We start from the raw sequence: 21,136 nt of genomic DNA, 5'->3' as shown, positions 1-21,136 counted from the left end.
TCTATCAGTAATCTGTAAGGTTTTAGGACAGTCAATCTGAGATATTTTTATTTTATCTATATGTGGGCTTCCCTGGTGGCTCAGATGGTAAAGAGTCTGCCTACAGTGTAGGAGACCTGGGTTTGATCCCTGGGTCGGGGAGATCCCCTGGAGAAGGAAATGGCAACCCTCTCCAGTATTCTTACTTGAAAAATTGGGCTTCTCTGGTGATTCAGACAGTAAAGAATCCGCCTAGAATGCAGGAGACCTGAGTTCGATCCCTGGGTTGGGAAGATTCCCTGGAGGTGGACATGGCAATCCACTCCAATATTCTTGCCTGGAGAATCCCCATGGACAGAGGAGCCTGGTGGGCTACAGTCCATGGGGTAGCAAAGAGCTGGACATGACTGAGCAGCTAAGCACAGCAAATTATAATGCTGTGTTAATTTCTGCTGTACAGCAAAGAGACTCAGTTCCACACGTATGTATCATATGTATTCTTTTTAATATTCTTTTCCATCATGGCTTATCACTGTGTTTTTCACTGTCAGAGATGAGGGAATTGAGGTTCCCGTAGCTAAAATATCTCACGAGGCCAGACAGCATTTAAGCCGCGTCTGATGCTGACGTTTCTGCCCTGAATCGTTACGCCGTTTTTGTCTTGTGACCAGAAAGCAGGAGAAAGCCTGGGTGCTGGGGAGGTTTGTGGGGGGCTTTGCTTTGTGTGTTATCAAGAAGGAATCTACCCCCAGAGGAAATTCTATGGGGTTTCTCTTTTTCAGGCTACTCTTCTTTCTTTTCTGCATCAGAGCATTAAAACCACCAGGTGTCAGTCTTGCAGATTTTAAAGAAATCATTCTATTTCCTGCTGCACCCCGTAGATTTCTTTATTACAGCTAGGTGGTGCAGTGGTAAAGAATCTGCCTGCTAATTCAGAAGACCAGAGTTCGATCCCTGGGTGGGGAAGATCCCCTGGAGAAGGAAATGGCAACCCACTCTGGTATTCTTACCTGGGAAATCCCATGGACAGAGGAGCTTCGTGGGCTACAGTCCATGGGAGTCAGACATGTCTTACTGACTCAACAGTATTACAGTTAAAGGCTCAATTACAAATGCCAGCATTTATTTTTCTATTTAGGATGTATCAAAAGTAGATAACATAGCTCAGCTTCAAGAGTTATGGTTGGATGGGAATGGGGCAAGAGAATGCTAGGGAGACAAGTTTTCCTTTCCTCTTCTTGGTAAAAGTGTTAGTCGCTCAGTTGTGTCTGGCTGTTTGTGACCCCAGGGACTGTAGCCCTCCAGGCTCCTCTGTCCGTGGAATTCTCCAGACAAGAATACTGGAGTGGGTAGCCATTTCCTTCTCCAGGAGATCTTTCCAACCCAAGGATCAAACCCAGGTCTCCTGCATTGTGGGTAGATTCTTTCCACTCTGAGACACTAATGGGATTGTCTTCATTTCATTCCAGGCTCCTGGGGCACGAAGAGCATTTTAGGAGATGGTGGATGATAAACTCTCCCAAATCGCCATATTTCCTTTTCCAACTTATATCCAATTCATATTGTAAAAAAAATACAAATGTATTATACAAAAGGACACAATGTTGTCTGAAAATGGAGGAAAGAAAAGCCTTCAAATTTTTTTAAAATTTAAATTTAGTTTTTATTGGAGTATAGTTGATTTAATATATTGTGTTATTTTCAGGTATACGGCAGAGAGAATCAGTTACACATGTGTATACAACCATTCTTTTTAAGATTCTTTTCCCATACAGGCAATTACAGAGGGCTTCCGTGATGGCTCAGTTGGTAAACAATTTGCCTGCCAAGCAGGAGACCCCAGTTCAATTCCTGGGTTGGGAAGATCTGAATGGAGAAGGCTACCCACTCCAGTATTCTCAAGTTCCCTTGTGGCTTAGATGGTAAAGAATCCACCTGCAGTGCCGGAGACCTAGGTTTGATCCCCGGGTTGGGAAGATCTCCTGGAAAATGGAACAGCTACCCACTCCAGTATTCTTCTCCTATACAGACCATTACAGAGTATTGAGTAGAGTTCCTGTGCTATGCAGTAGGTTCTTACCATAGGTTAGTTATCTGTTTTATACACAATAGTGTTCATATGTCAATCCCAGTTTCCCAAATTCATCCCCCACTTCCCCACTTGGTATCCATATATCCATTCTCTATGCCTCTGTCTGTCTCTGTTTCTGCTTTGTAAGTAAATTCATCTGTCTTATTTTTCTAGGTTCCACATATAAGGGATATTATTAGATTTGTTTTTCTCGTTCTGATTTACTTCACTTTGTATGACAGTCTCTGGGTCCATCTACATCTCTGTAATTTGCACAAATTTGTCCCTTTTATGGCTGAATAATATTCCATTGTATATATGTATCATATCTTTATTCTTGTATTGATGGACATTTAGGTTGCTTCCATGTCTTGGCTATTGTACATAGTGCTGAAATGAACACAGGAGTGCGTGTATTTTTTAAATTATGGTTTACTCCAGGTTTATACACAGGGTTTACTCCAGGTTTATGCCCAGTAGTAGAATTGCTAGGTCATATGGTAATTCTGTTTTTCTTTTTTTAAGGAACCTCCATAGTGGCTGATTCAGTTTACATTCCCAACAACAGTGTAAGTTTCTCTGTACCCTCCCCAGGATTTATTGTTTGTAGATTTTTTTTTTTTTTTTGATGGCTATTGTGACAGGTGTGAGATGATGCCTCATTGTAGCTTTGATTTGCATTTCTCTAATAATTAGTAATGTTGAGCATCTTTTCATTGTTTGTTGGCCATCTGCATATCTTCTTTGGAGAAATGTCTATTTAGGTCTTCCATCCATTTTTTCATTGAGACTTTTTTTGATTTTGAGTTTCTTGATCTACTTGTGTATTTTTGAGATTAATCCTTTGTCACTTGCTTCATTTGCAAATATTTTCTCCCATTCTGAGGATTTTCTTTTTGACTTGTTTGATTTCTTTTGATGTGAAAAAGCTTTTAAGTTTAATTAGGTCCCATTTGCTTATTTTTGGTTTTATTTTCATTACTCTAGGAGGTGGGTCAAAAAAGATCTTGCTTCGATTTTATGGCACAGTGTTCTGCCTATGTTTCCCTCTAAGAATTTTACAGTATCCAGCCTTATATTTAGGTCCTAAATGCATTTTGAGTTTATTTTTGTGATTGGTGTTAGGGCGTATTCTAATTTCATTCTTTTACATGAAGAGGCTGCCTTTTCTTCATTGTATATTCTTGCCCCCTGTATTAGGCAACTGTAGGTGTGTGGGTTTATCTCTGGGCTTTCTATTCTGTCCCATTGATCTGTATTTCTGTTGTTGTGCCAGAACCATACTTTTTCGATGACTGTAGCTTTTCAGTACAGTGTGAGGTCAGGGAGTCTGATTACTCCAGCTCTGTTTTTGTTAAGATTGCTTTGACTATTCGTGGTGTTTTGTGTTTCTATAAAAATTGTGAAATTTTTTGTTCTAATTCTATGAACAATACCATTGGTGATTTGATATGGATTGCACTGAACCTGTATGTTGCTTTGGATAGTATGATCATTTTCACAATATAGATTCTTTGAGGCAAAAACATGGTATATCTTTCCATCTGTCATCTCTGATTTTTTTCATCAATATTTTAGTTTTTTGAGTAGAAACTTTTGCCTCCTAAGGTAGGTCTTTTGCCTCCTAAGGTAGGTTTTCTGCTGCTGCTAAGTGGCTTCAGTCGTGTCCGACTCTGTGCGACCCCATAGATGGCAGCCCACCAGGCTCCCCTGTCCCTGGGATTCTCCAGGCAAGAACACTGGAGTGGGTTGCCATTTCCTTCTCCAATGCATGAAAGTGAAAAGTGAAAGTGAAGTCGCCCAGTCGTGTCCTCCATCCATGGGATTTTCTAGATAAGAGTACTGGAGTGGGTTGCCACTGCCTTCTCCAAGATAGGTTTATTCCTAGGTATTTATTCTTTTTGATGAAATGGGATTGGTTCCTTGATTTCTATTTTCTGATCTTTCATTGTTATATAGGAATACAAGAGAATTCAGCGTATTAATTTTTAAAGATTTTTCATGTGGATCATGTTTAAAGTCTTTATTGAATTTGTTACAACATGGTTTCTGTTTTATGATTTGATTTTTTTCATCTTGAGGCATGTAGAATTTAACTCTCTCACCAGGAATCAAAACTGCAACTCCTGCACTGGAAGGCGAGGTCGTAACCACTGGACCACCCCGAAAGCCCCTGTGTATTAATTTTGTATCCTGTCACTCTACCAAGTTCACTGAGCTCTAGAAGTCTTCTGATAACATCTTTAGGGTTTTCTCGTATGGTGTCCCATCATCTGCAAATAGTGATAATTTTAGTTCTTCTTTTCCAAGTTGGATTCTTTTGATTTCTTTTTCTTCTCTGATTTCCATGGTTAGGACTTTCAAAATTGTGTTGAATGATGTTGTCAAGAGTGAACATTCTTGTTTTGTTCCTGATCTTAAAGGGCGTGCTCTCAATTTTTCACCATTGAGAATGATATTTGCTGTGGGTTTGTCTTATATGACCTTGATATGTTGATGTAGGTTCCCTCTGTGCCCACTTTTTGGAGATTCTTTTTAATCATAAATGTATTGCATTTTGTCAAAAGCTTTTTCTGCATCTATTGAGATGATCATATGGCTTTTAGTCTTCAGTTTGTTGGTGAGACGGATCACAGTGATTGATTTGTGGATATTGAAAGATCATTCTATTCCTGGGATAAATCACTTGATCATGGTGTATGATCCTTTTAATGTGCTGTTGGATTTGCTTTGCTAGTATTTTGCTGAGGATTTCTGTGTCTGTGTTCACCAGTGATATTGGCCTGTAATTTTCTTTTTTTGTGATTTTTTTTTTTCTGGTTTTGGTATCAGGGTAATGGTGGCCTCATAGAATCAGCTTTGGCGTGTTCCTACCTCTGCAATTTTTGGGAAGAGTTTCAAAAGGTGTGTGTTAACTCTTCTCTAAATGTTTAATAGAATTTGCCTGTGAAGACATTTGGTCCTGAACTTTTGTTAAAAGATTTTTAATCAATTTCAGTACTCGTGATTGATCTGTTCATATTTTCTCTTTCTTCCTGGTTTATTCTTGGAAGACTGTACCTGTCTAACAATTTGTCCATTTCTTCTAGTTGTCCATTTTATTGGTATATAGTTGCTTGTAGTCTCTTATGATCCTTTGTTTTTCTGTGATATTCATTGTAACTTCTTCTGAGGAAAGGGTTTTTAAAAATTAAGGTCTTGAACACATCCCTAGTATATAGATTTATAAATGTAAATTCAGTTGTGAAAGGTTAGTTTCAGAAATTTTATAAGCTGTGAGAATGCCTTTAACTTCCCACCTACCACGCACACACGCATACACATTCCCCCTTCATGCGTCTAAGCTTGCCCTTTACTTTGAACATCTCATGTTTGAGAGTTGAAGTTAGATGTCTTTCTAAATCTTTCCTTAACCCATCCTTCCAAAACAAATCTAGTGAAGCAGATGCAATGCAGGGCTGAGATGTGATGGACCAGTTGGGCAGCAGCATGGGTTTCTGTACGGATCTAATACAGCTGGGAAAACTAGAAATTTTCCTAGAAGCTTGCGGGAGAAACTGGCTCTCCTTTTTCAGGAGGTTGGTTTATTGATTCATTCATTAGACGATTGGCTTTTTCATCGTCTCCTTTAAGTCAGTCGTTTTGCCGAGAGTTGTGGATACACAGATGTTCTTGACGTAATTCCTACCCTCAGTGAGAAATGACAGTGGGATTCAGACAAGTAGATTGTCAATGACACAGTATCGAGGGGGCTAGAAAGGAGCGAGGGGGCAGAGGATGCTACACTGCACCGTACAGGGTCAGGGGAAGCAGCTGTGGGGCACTGAGTTAAGAGGTCTTCATACAGAAACCTCACCCCTGGTGTCATGGCGCTGTCTACCGGGTACTTTCCTTCATGTGCATTATTTTTGCAACTGATAAAATAAATGCATCCAGGTGGCTCAGTGGCAAAGAATCTGCCTGCCAATGCAGGAGACTCAGGAGATGCAGATTCAATCCCTCGGTTAGGAAGATCCCCTGGAGGAAGAAATGGCAACCCACTCCAGTACTCTTGCCTGGAAAATCCACGCACAGAGGAGCCAAACAGGGTACAGTCCATGGGGTCACAGAGAGTCGGACACGACTGAGCTGCACAAACACGCACGACCGACATCAGACAAATGTAAAGACAGGTGACATATGGAGAAACAACAAAGAGAAGTAAGCAATCTTTTTAACTCTAAACACTTTTTCATTCATACGTTGTCAGTCAGAGAGAGAATAGACATCCTTAAGAACTGTAGCCAAGGGGTTGTATGGACCGAAGAAAAGAAGTGGTTTGAGTAACTTGTCTAGGAATTAGTGGCCATCTCTTCTACCCAGGGAGGGGAAAAATCCATCAGCCCTTTCGTCTGTTTCTTAGTAGCTAGTGAACCATGTAAGACTCCATTTTTGTACAGCAGGTTGGCTATAAGGAATACTTAGGCAATTAGCAGTAGTCAGCACCTAGAAGCAAACATCTCTTGACATAGTATGTGCTCAGTCGCTCAGTTGCGTCAAACTCTTTGGGGCCCCATAGACTGTAGCCCACCAGGCTCCTCTGTCCATGGGATTCTCCAGGCAATAATACTGCAGTGGGTTGCCATGCCCTCCTCCGGGTGATTCTTCCTAGCCCAGGGACTGAACCCAGGTCTCCTACATTGCGGGTGGATTCTTTATCGTCTGAACCCCAGAGAAGCCCTTGGCATGGTATAAATCATCTTAAATGGAATTAGTCCCTATCCTTCATGTTTTTTTCCTAATGTTAGGTCCAAGGACCAGCTGCATCGGCTCCATAGACGATGCTTGTTACAAGTACAGGTTCTTGGGTCTCTCTTACATTTGCTTACTAAGAATCCGTTTGGATAATGGCCCAAACATGCATTTTAAAAATAAAATTCGTTGATTTTATGCACACCACAGCTTAGGGAGTACTGGTACGGCAGTTTACAATCTTAGAGTACAACTTGGCATAGATACACAAAGAAGGTGATAACAGAGAGAGAAATATAGGGAATATATTTAACCCATGATAATAAACGTGGATAAAAAGAATAATACTTCCTATACTGCAGTTCCAGAAACCACTGAAGCAATTTATATTGAGCAAAAATGCATGAAGGAAACAAAATGATGCTTCAGAGTTTTTCTTGGACTTAAGATTATTAAAAATATCTTTCAGCTGGACTTGAAAAGAGTCTGAAAATCATTCTTTACTGAATTTTCTGAATCATAAAATAGTTCCATGCATTTGGCATGAAACTTCTAGACATATTGCATACATACGTGGTGGGAGGAAGGTTTACCATGGGTGAGAACAGAGACAAACTCTTCTTCCATGTGTCTGTCATGCCTTTCAGAGGAGGAGCAAACAATTTTGAATACACTACATGCCTTTCAGCATTAGAATCCTCTTTACTAATAAGTGCTAAGCACAGAGATGCTAATTGCTTATCAGTCTCAGATCCAGGAACTTCAAGTAGATTTTTCTGGTGAGCTTAATTGGCTTTTGTACTATGTTTCTCTTGCTAGTGGTAAGTTCAAGGTGTATTTCACAGCGCTTTATTGTAAGTACAAATTTCAAACCAGAGCCAATTTATTCCATGACAATAGGCTGGGGGTGAGGGGGGTGTCCCATTATAACCAAGAAGAATTGTGCAAATTTTAAAAAACATTTTTATTTATATTTGTATGGCTGTGCTGGGTCTTCCTTCCTGGGTGCAGGCTTTTTCTTGTTGGGGCGAGCAGGGGCTCCTCTCTAGTTGCAGTGCCTGGACTCCTCATTGCAGGGGCTTCTCTTGTTGTGGGGTGCAGGTTCTAGACTCAATATCTGCAGCATGTGGGCTCAGTAGTTGCGGAGCGTAAGCTCTGGAGTGTGGGTTCAGTAGTTGTGGTGTGTGGGCTTCGTTGCTTCTTGGCATGTGGAATCTTCCTGGACCAGGTATCCAACCCACGTTCCCTGCATTGGCAGGTGGATCCTCTACCACCAAACCACCAGGGAAGTCCAAATTGTACAAATTTTATCAGCAGCTTTACAAGCAATTTTTTAAACTAGCCAAGCCTAGGTTAATGGACTTGCAAGTATATAATCTCCACTTTCCTTGCCCACTATTCATTTCATGCTGATTCCTCTCTCACTTGCACTTAACTCTCCCTCTTTCAGGGGTTAAGCACTACATTTTTCTAGCCATCTGATCCACATTGGCTGAAGCTAACTTGATGAATGAGATAATTAAAAGGAAAAACAGAAAGCTTAAAAGTCTACATCAAGTTCTTGGATTTTCATATATAAAGGAAGAAAGAGTGGAGGAAGGGGAAAAGGAGAAGAAAAAGAAAGTTATATAAATATGAAATGAAAGCAAGATTATGCCAACTAGACATCAGATGACATTATCATTTTATAAAGGTCAAACTTGGAAGAGGAAATATTTTTACCTGTTATTAGGACTAACAGTTTTTCCCTTTCATTTCATGATTTGAATTGTGTGTTTCAACAATGAAGATGTGGAAGTCCTAATCCTCAGTACGTGTGAACGTGAATTTATTTGAAAATAGGGTCTTTGCAGATCAGATTAAGATGAGGTCGCTAGGGTTAGCTCTATTCAATATGACTGGTGTCTATAAAAAGGAAATTTGGGCACAGAAATAGAACGTGATAGAAAGCAATTTAAAGACGCTGGAGAATGCCTGAGGCTACCAGAAACTAGGAGAGACAGGGAACAGTGTCTTCCTTCCAGACCAAAGAGAGAACCAGCACTTCCAACACTTTAATTTGTGACTTCCAACCTCCAAACTATGAGACAATACATTTTTGTTGATTAAGCCAGCCAGATCATGGTAGTTTATCATGGCAGCCCCGGGAAATGAGTATACTTCTTGAAAATATTTAGAATGAAAAAGAATAAATTAAAATGTCATCAAATTGTAGACCTTTGCTCTGTGGGACATAAAAATTTTCTAAATTTTTTGGTTTGGTAAATGGACTGTTAGAAATGGAGAGTGGGCAATAAGGTTGATAGACAAGTTTGTAACTCAAGCTGAAGTCAAATTTTCTGAAAAGCAATGAAGATAGAATTACCATGTGCTGAAATAACAACACAAAAGCTCTGAGTCTCAAGTAAATCTTGGGCTGGATGTGGATTGACAGAACTGAGATGGCTATTAGAATCTGGCACAAACAACCCCTTCGCACATGAGGAAATGGAGGCCCGGGGAAGTTAAATTACTTGGCCAAAAAAATAACTCTTAGCTTACAAAGCTGTCACGCTGGATATATGAACAGACACTTGACACAGCAGAGCCGATTCCATATACTTTGTTACACAAGGTGGTTAACCCAGCCAGGCGTCCTCGTGTGCGCATGTGATTCCTGAATCCAGCCCAGGCTTAGGAGGCAAGGGCATTAGGTTTCTGCTGGGAGACTTTCAGTCAGTCATTAGCTATATGCCATATTTACTCAAAGGAGCAAAGAAATCAAGGTTTTAAGGGACAGAGGAGAGTAATTATTGCCTCTGTTGTCACGTTTGCTTGGAATGAGGCATGAAGATAAACAGGTGACGTCTCCCTCCTTACCTTCCTCCCCGCTTCTTATCATTAGATAATAAGCAGAAACTGTTTCAGAATCAACCAAGATTCATGGACATAGTGTAAGAATCTCTAAAATCTCAGATAGGATGGCTGTTTTACACAACAAAAAAAGGAAGTCTCGAATGCTACAATTGAATGTGAGCCCCATTTATCCGGTCTCCGTGTTTGGAAGTACTTGTTGGACATCGATGTAGAATGCCAAAATCATAATTTGATGAAGCGGTGGCTTCTTTTCTGAACAAATGCTAGTATTCACAAACTGTACTGGTATGCCGGTGAGTGCTTTGCTGAGAAAGTCTCATATTTATCAGATGTTTCCTAAACTAATCACTTGGTTCTAATTTTTAGGAGCTGGGCCTCAAAGAAATATACTTTTTAGGTTGACTATCCCACTGATAATGGTATTCTATACACATGTGTGTAGAATTAGGGCAGGGATTCTGTAATTTGGTCAACTTTTTTCTGTCAGAGTAAACTTTCATAACCCCTCTGTAACAGTAACTAAACAAACAAACAAAAACCCCTTATTTAAGATTTATAGGAAAAAAAAGTATACAAAGAGTTTCTGTATACTTCACATCTAATTTTCTCTGTTGTCATTAGCATCTTACATTAGTATGGTACATCTGTTAGAATTAATGATACAATATTGATACAGTAATATTAGTTAATTAGCTTATATACATATTAATTAATTAGCTTGCTCCTTGGAAGAAAAGTTATGACCAACATAGACAGCATATTAAAAAGCAGAGACATTACTTTGCCAACAAAGGTCCGTCTAGTCAAAGCTATGGTTTTTCTAGTAGTCATGTATGGATGTGTTGTTGGACTATAAAGAAAGCTGAGCGCCGAAGAATTGATGCTTTTGAACTGTGGTGTTGGAGAAGACTCTTGAGAGTCCCTTGGACTGCAAGGAGATCCAGCCAGTCCATCCTAAAGATCAGTCCTGTTCATTGGAAGGACTAATGCTGAAGCTGAAACTCCAATACTTTGGCCACCTGATGCGAAGAGCTGACTCATTTGAAAAGACCCTGATGCTGGGAAAGATTGAAGGCAGGAGGAGAAAGGGATGACCGAGGATGAGATGGTTGGATGGCATCACCAACCAAATGGACGTGGCTTTGGGTGGACTCTGGGAGTTGGTGATGGACAGGGAGGCCTGGCGTGATGTGGTTCATGTGGTTGCAAAGAGTTGGACATGACTGAGCGACTGAACTGAACTGATACATTTGAAATACGGTTAGATTATATAGTCACATTCTGCAGTCCATCTGTGGATCCCCTGATATCCTATGTGATAAATTTTTTAAATTTGCTTTATGATTCATTCTGTACTGTAAAATTCCATAAGTTTTGACAGATTCAGTGTCATTTATTCACTGGTGCAGTATCAATACAGAATTGCTTCATAACCTTAAAAAATGTCTTATGTTTCACCTGTTCAGTTCATCCTTAAACCTTTGCCAACCATTGATTTTTTGCACCATTGCTAGACATTTATCTTTTCCAGAATATCTTATAATTGGAATCACATATGTACCTTTTCAGACTAGCTTTCACTTAGCAATATAGAACTAAGAATTATACATAATTTTTTGTGATTTAGTACCTTGTTTTTAATCCCTCCACTAAAAACACATTCTATTGTAACACTGTAGCAGTTTGTTCAGTCATTTACCTTTTGAGGATGTCTTGGTTGCTTGTAGTTTGGGGTATGAATATTGCTATAAACCTTCTAATATAGATTTTTGAGTGGACATACATTTTCATCCATCTGGGTAAATATATAGGAGTGTGATTGCTGGACTCTGTGGTAAGACTACGTTTAGCTTTGAGAGAAACGAACGCACTGTCTTGTAATTTGTTTTACGGTTTTATATTCCCACCAGCAAAGAATGAGAATTCCTGTTGTTTCACATTCCCATCACCAATTGGTATCAGTTTTTAAAAAATTTTAACCAAATTGAGTGTGCAGTGCTGTCACTTTGCTGTTTTAATTTGTGATTTCCTAATGATATATAATGAGTCATATGCTCATTTGCCATCTGTATACATACTTTGAGGTGTCCAACAGTTTCTTGCCTATTTTTTTGCACTTACAGTTTATTTTATGATAGCGGATACAAAATTATCCTCTAATTTAAAGTGACTGTTTAGCACAGCAACTGTAATTTCTTGCAATATTATTAAAATGGGAGTATAGTGCTTTACAGTATTGTAAATTTAATTCCTTTTAATTGCTGAATAATATCACAATAATGAACGTTCCTCTGTTGATGGACGTTTAGGTTCCTGCAATGAACTTTGAGGTCTCTGTGTCTTTTTGAATTATGGTTGTGTTTTTCTGTTGTTGACTTTTAAGAGTTTTTGTGTGTTTGGGGTCCAAGTCCTTTGTTAGATATGTGTTTTGCAAGGTTTTTCCTCCAGTCTGACTTGTGTTCTCATTTTCTTAACAGTGTTTTTCACAAAGCAAAAGTTCAGCTGACAGTTTTTATGGACAGTCTTTTCATGTTTTATCTAAAACAAAAAAAGTCACCAACACAAAATCACATATATCTTTTTCTCCTAGAATTTTTATATTTTTAGAGGAAACTCGGACACTACAGAAGAAGTGCTATAGCTTTCCATTGTTTGGGGGAGGGGGTTATGATGCATTTTGAGTTAATTTTTATGAAAAGTATAAGGTCTATGTTAAGTTCATGTTTTTGCATATCGACATTCAATTTGCTTCAAATTTAGCATCCTTTGTTGAAAAAAAAATCCATTCTCCATTGGATTGTCTTTTCTCCTTTGTCAAAGATTCATTGACTCTATTTGTTTGGGTCTGTTTTTTGGCTCTTTAGTCTGGTCCAGTGATCAGTGTGTTATTCTTTCACCAATACCATGCTGTTATTGATTACTTGATTGTGTGTGTGTGTGTGTGTGCGTGTGTGCGTGTGCATGCACACGTGCTCAGTCATGTCCGACTCTTTGTGAGCCCATAGACCGTGGTCAGCCAGGCTCCTCTGTCTGTAGAGTTTTCCAGACAAGAATACTGGAGTGGGTTGCCATTTCCTACTCCAGGGATAACTTGATTACTGGAGCTTTATAAGAATTGAAATTGGATAGTGTAAGTCATCCACCTATGTTCTTCTTCAGTATTATGTTGGCTATTCTGCGTTTTTTGCCTTTTCATATAAAATGTAGAATCATTTTGGTATATATCTACAAGTTATCCTCCTGGGGTTTTGACTGGGTTGCATTGAAGCTATAGAACAAGTCGAGAAGAAATGACATTGTAACAGTATTAAGGCTTCCCATCCATGAAAGTGTCAAAGTGTCAGTTGCTCAGTCATGTCCGACTCTTTGTGACCCTCTTTGAGTCCACCAGGCCCCTCTGTCCTTAGGATTTTCTAGGCAAGGGTACTTGAGTGTTTTTCCATTTCCTTCTCCAGGGGATCTTCCCAACCCAGGGATGGAACCTGGGTCTCCTGCACTGCAGGCAGATTCTTTACCGACTGAGCTATTACAAACATGGAGTATCTCTCTGTTAATTTATATCTTTCTTGATTTCTTTCATCAGAGTTTGTAGTTTCCTGTATACAGATCTTGCATATATTTTATTAGTCTTTCGTTACTATGAATAGTATTCTTTTAAACTTCGCATCTCACATTGTCTATTGCTGCTAGGTAGGCAAGCAATTGAATTACTTGTATAGGAGAAGGCAATGGCAACCCACTCCAGTGTTCTTGCCTGGAGAATCCCAGGGACGGGGGAGCCTGGTGGGCTGCTGTCTATGGGGTCGCACAGAGTCGGACACGACTAAAGCGACTTAGCAGCAGCAGCAGCAACATTGTATTCTGCAACCTTCCAGTATTCACTTATTTATTCCAGGAGTTTTCTTGTCAGTTATTTGGGGGTTTTGACATCAGCAATCTTGCCATTTGTTAAAATTTTTTTTTTCTTTCTTTTTCCAATCTGTATACTTTTTGTTATTGTATGAGTTCCTTATGTATGAGTTTTTATGACAACTAGGAGTTGTGAGGAAGCACATCTTTGCCTTGTTCCTAATCATAGGGGATGTGTGTTCAGTTTTTCACCACTAAGTATGATGTTAGCTGTTGGTATTCTGTAGATTTCTTTACCAAGTTGAGAAAGGTAATTGCTTTTTCTTTTTCCCAATTTTTTATGATATATAAAAGTTGTATAGTTAGGTTGTACTATACGTTTTGATATTCATATACATTGTGAGATGACTACCACCATCAAGGTAATTAACATATTCACCAAGAGTTACTTGCACCCTTTTTGTGGTGAGAACATTTTGTCTTTACTCTCTTGACAAATTTCAAATGTATAGTGTTGTTGTTCAGTTATTAAGTCATGTCTTACTCTTTGGGACCCCATTGACTGTAGCACACCAGGCTCTTCTGTCCTCCACTATCTCCTGAAGTTTGCTCAAATTCATGTCCACTGAGTCAGTGATGCTATCTAAGTATCTCATTCTCTGCCACCGCCTCCTCCTTTTGCCTTCAGTCTTTCCCAGCATCAGAGTCTTTTCCTTTGAGTGAAATTTCCATCAGCTGGCCAAATTATTGGAGCTTCAGCATCAGTCCTTCCTGAATTAGAACTTTCTGAACATTCAGGGTTGATTTCCCTTAGGATTGCAAGGTTTGATCTTGCAGTCCAAGGGACTCTCTGTCTTCTCCTGCACCACAATTCATAGGCATCAGTTCTTCAGCACTCGGCCTTCTTTATGGTCCAGCTTTCATATCTGTACATGACTATTGGAGAAACCATAGCTTTGAGTATATGAACCTTTGTTGGCAAAGTATGCAATGCATTATTATTAGAATAGTCATCATTAAGTCCATTAGGTCTCTAGAACTTATAACTGAGAGTTTGTCCCCCTGACTCACATCTCCCTTTTCCTCCTAGTCCCCAGACCCTGGTAACCACCATTCTACCCTGCTGCTGCGAATTTGGTTTTTTTCTTAGATGCTACATGTAAGTGAGATCAGGAGTATTTGTCTCTTGTGTCATACATGGCAATATTTCTTTCTTTTTCAGTCTTTACAATGTTCTGTTGTGTGAGAGTGTATAGTCTTTATCTATTCACCCATAGCTGTATTCTTAGATTGTTTCCATATCTTGGTGACTGTGACGAGTGCCTCAATCAACTGGGTGTGCAGTTATCTCTTTGAGATGATGATTTTATTGCCTTTGCATATATATCCAGAAATGGGATTACTTAATCATATGATGGTTTTATTTTTAATTTTTTGAGGAAAATCCACTCTGTTTTCCATAATGGCTATAAAAACACCAACAGTATACAGGGGTCCTATTTTCTACATCCTCACCAACACTTATCTTTTGACATTTTGGTAATAGCTGCCCTGACAAGGATAAGGTGGTACCTCATTGTGGGTTTTATTTAATTTTCCTTATAATTATTGATGTTGAGCATCTTTTCATATCAGTTCAGTTCAGTCACTCAGTCATGTCCGACTCCTTGCGACCCCGTGGACTGCAGCACACCAGGCTTCCCTGTCCATCACCAACTCCCGGAGCTTGCTCAAACTCATGTCCATCGAGTTGGTGATGCCATCTAACCATCGCATCCTCTGTTGTCCCCTTCTCCTCCTGCCTTCAATCTTTCCCAGCATCAGGGTCTTTTGCAATGAGTCAGTTCTTCGCATCAGGTGGCCAGAGTACTGGAGCTTCTTCCAATGAATATTCAGGATTGATTTCCTTTAGCATTGACTGGTTGGATCTCCTTGCAGTCCAAGAGACTCTCAAGAATCTTCTCCAACACCACAGTTCAAAACCATCAATTCTTCAGCACTCGGCCTTCTTTATAGTCCAACTCTCACATCCATACATGACCACTGGAAAAACCATAGCTTTGACTAGATGGACCTTTGTTAGCAAAGTAATGTCTCTGCTTTTTATTTTTTAGCTTTTTATGATTCTTTTTTATTTTATTTTTTTATTATTATTTTTTTTTCACTTTACAATATTGTATTGGTTTTGCCGTACATGCATGTCTCTGCTTTTTAATATGCTGTCTAGGTTGGTCATAGCTTTTTTTCCCCCAAGGAGCAAGCATCTTTAAATTTCATGGCTGTTTCATATAACTGTTGATTATTTGTATGTCTTCTCTGGAAAAATGTCTATCCTATTCATTTGTGTATTTTTAAATTAGCTTTTATTTTGGTTTTGCTATTTTTTAAATTGTTTCCTTTGCTGTGTAGAAGTTTTTTATTTGATGTAGCCCTAATTGTTTTCATTTTTTGCTACCTGTGCTTTTGATGTTAAAGTCAAAAAATGCCTCCGCCAGTGTCAAGGAGATTTGCTCTATGTTTTCTTCTGAAGATTTTACAGTTTCAGGTCTTATATTCAAATCTTTAAATAATTTTGAATTGGTTTTTTGTGTATGGTGTGAGATAGGGGTCCACTTTCAGTCTTTACCATGTGGATAACCTGTTTTCTCAACATCATTTGTTGGAAAGGCTATCCTTTCTCCATTGCATACTTTTGGTGCCTTTGTAGAAGTTTAGTTAACTATATGGATAGATGGCGGAGAAGGCAATGGCACCCCACTCCAGTACTCTTGCCTGGAAAATCCCATGGACGGAGGAGCTTGGTGGGCTGCAGTCCATGGGGTTGCTAAGAGTCAGACATGACTGAGCGACTTCACTTTCACTTTTCACTTTCCTGCATTGGAGAAGGAAATGGCAACCCACTCCAGTGTTCTTGCCTGGAGAATCCCAGGGACGGGGGAGCCTGGTGGGCTGCCGTCTCTGGCGTCGCACAGAGTCAGACACGACTGAAGCGACTCAGCAGCAGCAGCAGCATGGGTAGATGGATGGCTTGTGATGATGTGCCTGACTCCTTGCGACACCTTGGACTGTAACTTACCAGGGTCCTTTGTCTATGGGATTTTTCAGTCAAGAAATACTGGAGTGATTTTCCTGACCCAGGGATCGAACCTGCATCTCCTGTATTGCAAGCAGTGTCTTTACCTGATGAACCATGAGGAAGCCCAGTTGATCATATATGCACGGGTTTATTTCTGAACTATTCTATTCTACTAGTCTCTGTGTCTGTCTTTTTGCCAGAACAATACTGTTTTGATTGCCCTGGCTTTACAATAGAATTTGAAATCAGAAAGTATGATGCCTCCAGCTTTGTTTTTCTCGCTCAAGAGTACTTTACCTTTTAGGGATCTTTTGTGATTCCATAAAAATTTTAGGATTTTCTGTGAAGAATGCCATTGGAATTTTAATGGGGACTGCATTAAATCTGTGGATTGCTTTGGGTAGTGTGGACATTTTAATAATATTCTTGCAGCAGATGAACACAGGATATTCTTTCATTTATTGGTATCTTTAATTTCTTTCATCAATATGTTGCAGTTTTCAGTGTACAGATCTTTCACCTACTTGGTTAAATTTATTCCACATTTTTGATACTCTTGTAAATAGGATAGTTTAAGTTATTTTTCAGTTAATTTGTTAATATATAGGAGTGTCACTGATTGCTGTTTTTTTGAGTGCTTTCCTTGTTCCTTCCTCTCTTGCTGTCTGTCTTTATTGTTTGATTTTCTGTAGTGGTATGCTTTGATTTATCTTTTGTGTATCTATTATAAGTTTTTGCTTTGTGGTTTCCATCAGGCTTGAATAAAACACCTTAGAGCTGCAACAGTGTTTTTTGTTTGTTTCTTTGTCTGACCTGCCATGCAGCTTGTCAGATCTAAGTTCCATAACCAAGGATCAAACTGGGCCGCCCTACAGTGCAAGTCCAGAGTTATGAACTGCCAGGGAATTCCCCTCTAACACTATTTTAAGCTAATAATAGCTTTATTGCATACAAAAACTCTACCCTTTTAGTCCTCTACCCACATTTTATGTTTTTTATGTCATACTACTACTACTACTACTAAGTTGCTTCAGTCGTGTCCAACTCTGTGCGACCCCATAGACGGCAGCCGTCCAGGCTCCCCCATCCCTGGGATTCTCCAGGCAAGAACACTGGAGTGGGTTGCCATTTCCTTCTCCAATGCAGGAGAGTGAAAAGTGAAAGTGAAGTTGCTCAGTTGTGTCCGACCCTCAGCGACCCCATGGACTGCAGCCTACCAGGCTCCTCCGTCCATGGGATTTTCCCGGCAAGAGTACTGGAGTGGGGTGCCATCGCCTTCTCTGTTTTTATGTCATAATTTCTTTTTATATTGTATATTCATAACTAATTATTGTAGCTGTTATTTTTGAACGCTTACTTTTATTCTTGTTTTTAATACTGTATACTACAGTTAATAGAGATTTACACATTATTACAGTATTACAGTATTCTAAATTAGACTATATATTTACCTTTACCATTGTTTTATACTTTCATATGTTTCATGTTAGTTATTCTCTTTTCATTTCAGTGTGAAAAGCTCCACCTGTTAGCATTTCTTCTAAGGCACGTCTTGTGGTGATGAAATCCCTCAGATTCTGTTTCCCTAAAAGAAAGCTCTATCGCCATCATTTTTGAATATAATTTTTAAAATATTTAAAAATTTTTATAGGGATATAGTTGATTTACAATGCTATGTTAGATTCAGTTGTATAGCAAAATGGTTCAGTTATACATATACATGTATTCATTCTTTTTCAGATTCTTTACCCACTCAGGTTATTACAGAATATTGAGTACTTCCCTGTGCTACACCACAGATCCTTGTTGGTTACCTATTTTATATATAATACTGTGTTTATGTTTTTTCTTCCCCCCATCTTTTCCCTTTGATAACCATAGTTTTCCCCCCAAATCTGTGAGTTTGTTTTTAGTTTGTAAATAAGTTTATTTGCATCCTTTTTAAAATTAGATTCCCCATGTGAGTGATACCATGTATATGTCTTTGTCTGACTTACTTCACTCAGTACGATACGATCTAGGTCCATTCATGTTGCTGCAAATGGCGTTATTTAATTAATTGTATGGCTGAGTAACATTGCATTGCATATGTGTACTGCATCTTCTTTATCCGTTCCTCTCTCGATGGGCATTTAGGTTGCTTCCCTCTCTTGCCTGCTGTAAATAGTGCTGTTATGAACATTGGGCTGAATGTATCTTTTTGACTTATGGGTTTCTCTGGATATATGCCCAGGAGTAGGGTTGCTGGGTCATATGGTAGCTCTATTTTTTGTATTTTAAGAAATCTCAATACAGTTCTTCCTATGGGCTGTACCATTTACATTCCCACCAACAGTGTAGGAGGGTTCCCTTTATCCAGCTTTTATTTGTAGATTTTTGATGATGGCCATTCTGACAGTTGTGAGGTGATACCTCACTGTAGTTTTGATTTGCATTTCTCTGATAGAGATTTTGAGCATCTTTTCAGATGCTTTTAAATCCTCTGTATGTCGTCTTTGGAGAAATATCTATTTAGATCCTCCACCCATTTTTCATTTGAGTCATTGGTTTCTTTGTTTGTTTGTTTTGACCTAGAGCTGCATGCTACTGCTGCTAAGTCACTTCAGTCATGTCCAACTCTGTGCAACCCCATAGACGGCAGCCCACCAGGCTTCCCTATCCCTGGGATTCTCCAGGCAAGAACAAAGGAGCGGGTTGCCATTTCCTTCTCCAATGCAGGAAAGTGAAAAGTGAAAGTGAAGTCGCTCAGTAGTGTCCGACTCCTAGCGACCCATGGACTGCAGCCCACCAGGCTCCTTCATCCATGGGATTTGCGAGGCAAGAGTACTGGAGTGGGGTGCCATTGCCTTCTCCGAGAGCTGCATGATGGCTTGCATATTTTGGAGATTAATCCCTTATCAGTTGCTTTGTTTGCAAACATTTTCTCTCATTCTGGGGACTGTCTTTTTGTTTGCAGTTTCTTTTGATGTGCAACAGCTTTTAAGTTTAATTAGATCCCATTTGTTTATTTTTATTTCCATTATACCAGGAGGTGGGTTAAAATATTCTTGCAATTTATGTCAAAGAGTGTTCTGCCTCTGTTTTCCTGTAAGACTTTTATAGTATCTGGCCTTACATTAAGGTCTTTAATCCATTTTGAGTTTATTTATCTGTGTGGTGTTAGGGAATATTTTAATTTCATTGGTTTAGATGTAGCTGTCCAGTTTTCCCAGCACCACTTATCGAAGAGACTGTATTTTCTCCACTGTATACTCTTGCCTCCTTTGTTATAGATTAATTGACCATAGATGTCTCCTTCATTTTGGAAGGACATCTTTGAAGGTAAAGTATTCTACAGTCACTTCGGTTGCTTAGTCGTATCTGACTCTGCAACCCCATGGACTGCAGTACACCAGGCCTCCCTGTCCATCGCCAACTCCTGGAGTTTGCTAAAACTCATGGCCATAGAGTTGATGATGCCATCCCACCATCTCATCCTCTATTGTCCCCTTCTCCTTCTGCCCTCAATCTTTTCCAGAATCGGGGTCTTTTCCAATTTGTCAGTTTTTTGCATCAGGTGGCCAAAGTATTGGAGCTTCTTCCAATGAATATTCAGGACTGATTTCCTTAAGGATTGACTGATTGGATCTCCTTGCAGTCCAAGGAACTCACAAGAGACTTCTCCAACACCACAGTTCAATTCTTTGGTGCTCAGCCTTCTTTATTGTCCAACTCTCACATCCATACATGACTACTGGAAAAATCATAGCTTTGACTAGACGGACCTTTGTTGGCAAAGTAATGTCTCTACTTTTTAATATGCTGTCTAGGTTGGTCATAGCTTTTCTTCCAAGGCACAAGTTTTTTTAAATTTCATGGCTTGATTTTGGAGCCCAAGAATATAAAGTCTGTCACTGTTTCCATGGTTTCCCCATCTATTTGCCATGAAGTGATGGGACCAGATGCCATGATCTTAGTTTTTTGAATTTGAGTTTTAAGCCAACTTTGTCACTCTCCTCTTTCACTGTCATCAAGAGGCTCTTTGATTCCTCTTTGCTTTCTGCCATAAGGGTGGAGTCATCTGCATATGTGAAGTTACTGATCTTTCTCCTGGCAATCTTGATTCCAGCTTGTGCTTCATCCAGCCTGGCATTTCGCATGGTGTTCTCTGCATACTCCTTTCCCATTTTGGAATCAGTCTCTTGTCCCATGTCCAGTTCTAGCTGTCGCTTTTTGACCTGCGTACAGGTTTCTCAGGAGGCAGGTAAAGTGGTCTGGTATTCCCATCTTTTGAAGAGTTTTCTACAGTTTGTTGTGATCCACGAAGTCAAAGGCTTTCGTGTAGTCAATGAAGCAGAAGTAGGTGTTTTTCTGGAATTCCCTTGCTTTTGCTATGATTCATCGGATGTTGGCAATGTGACCTCTGGTTCCTCTGCCTTTTCTAAATCCAGATTGTACATCTGGAAATTATTGGTTCACATACTGTTGAAGGCTAGCTTGGAGGATTTTGAGCTTTACTTTGCTAGCAAGTGAAACGAGTGCAATTGTGCAGTAGTTTGAACTTTCTTTGGCATTATTCTTCTTTGTGATTGGAA

This window comes from Bos indicus x Bos taurus, chromosome 6 (genome assembly GCF_003369695.1).
Source record: "Bos indicus x Bos taurus breed Angus x Brahman F1 hybrid chromosome 6, Bos_hybrid_MaternalHap_v2.0, whole genome shotgun sequence".
NCBI classification, from domain to species: domain Eukaryota; kingdom Metazoa; phylum Chordata; class Mammalia; order Artiodactyla; family Bovidae; genus Bos; species Bos indicus x Bos taurus.
Note: the sequence above shows the minus strand (reverse complement) of the source record.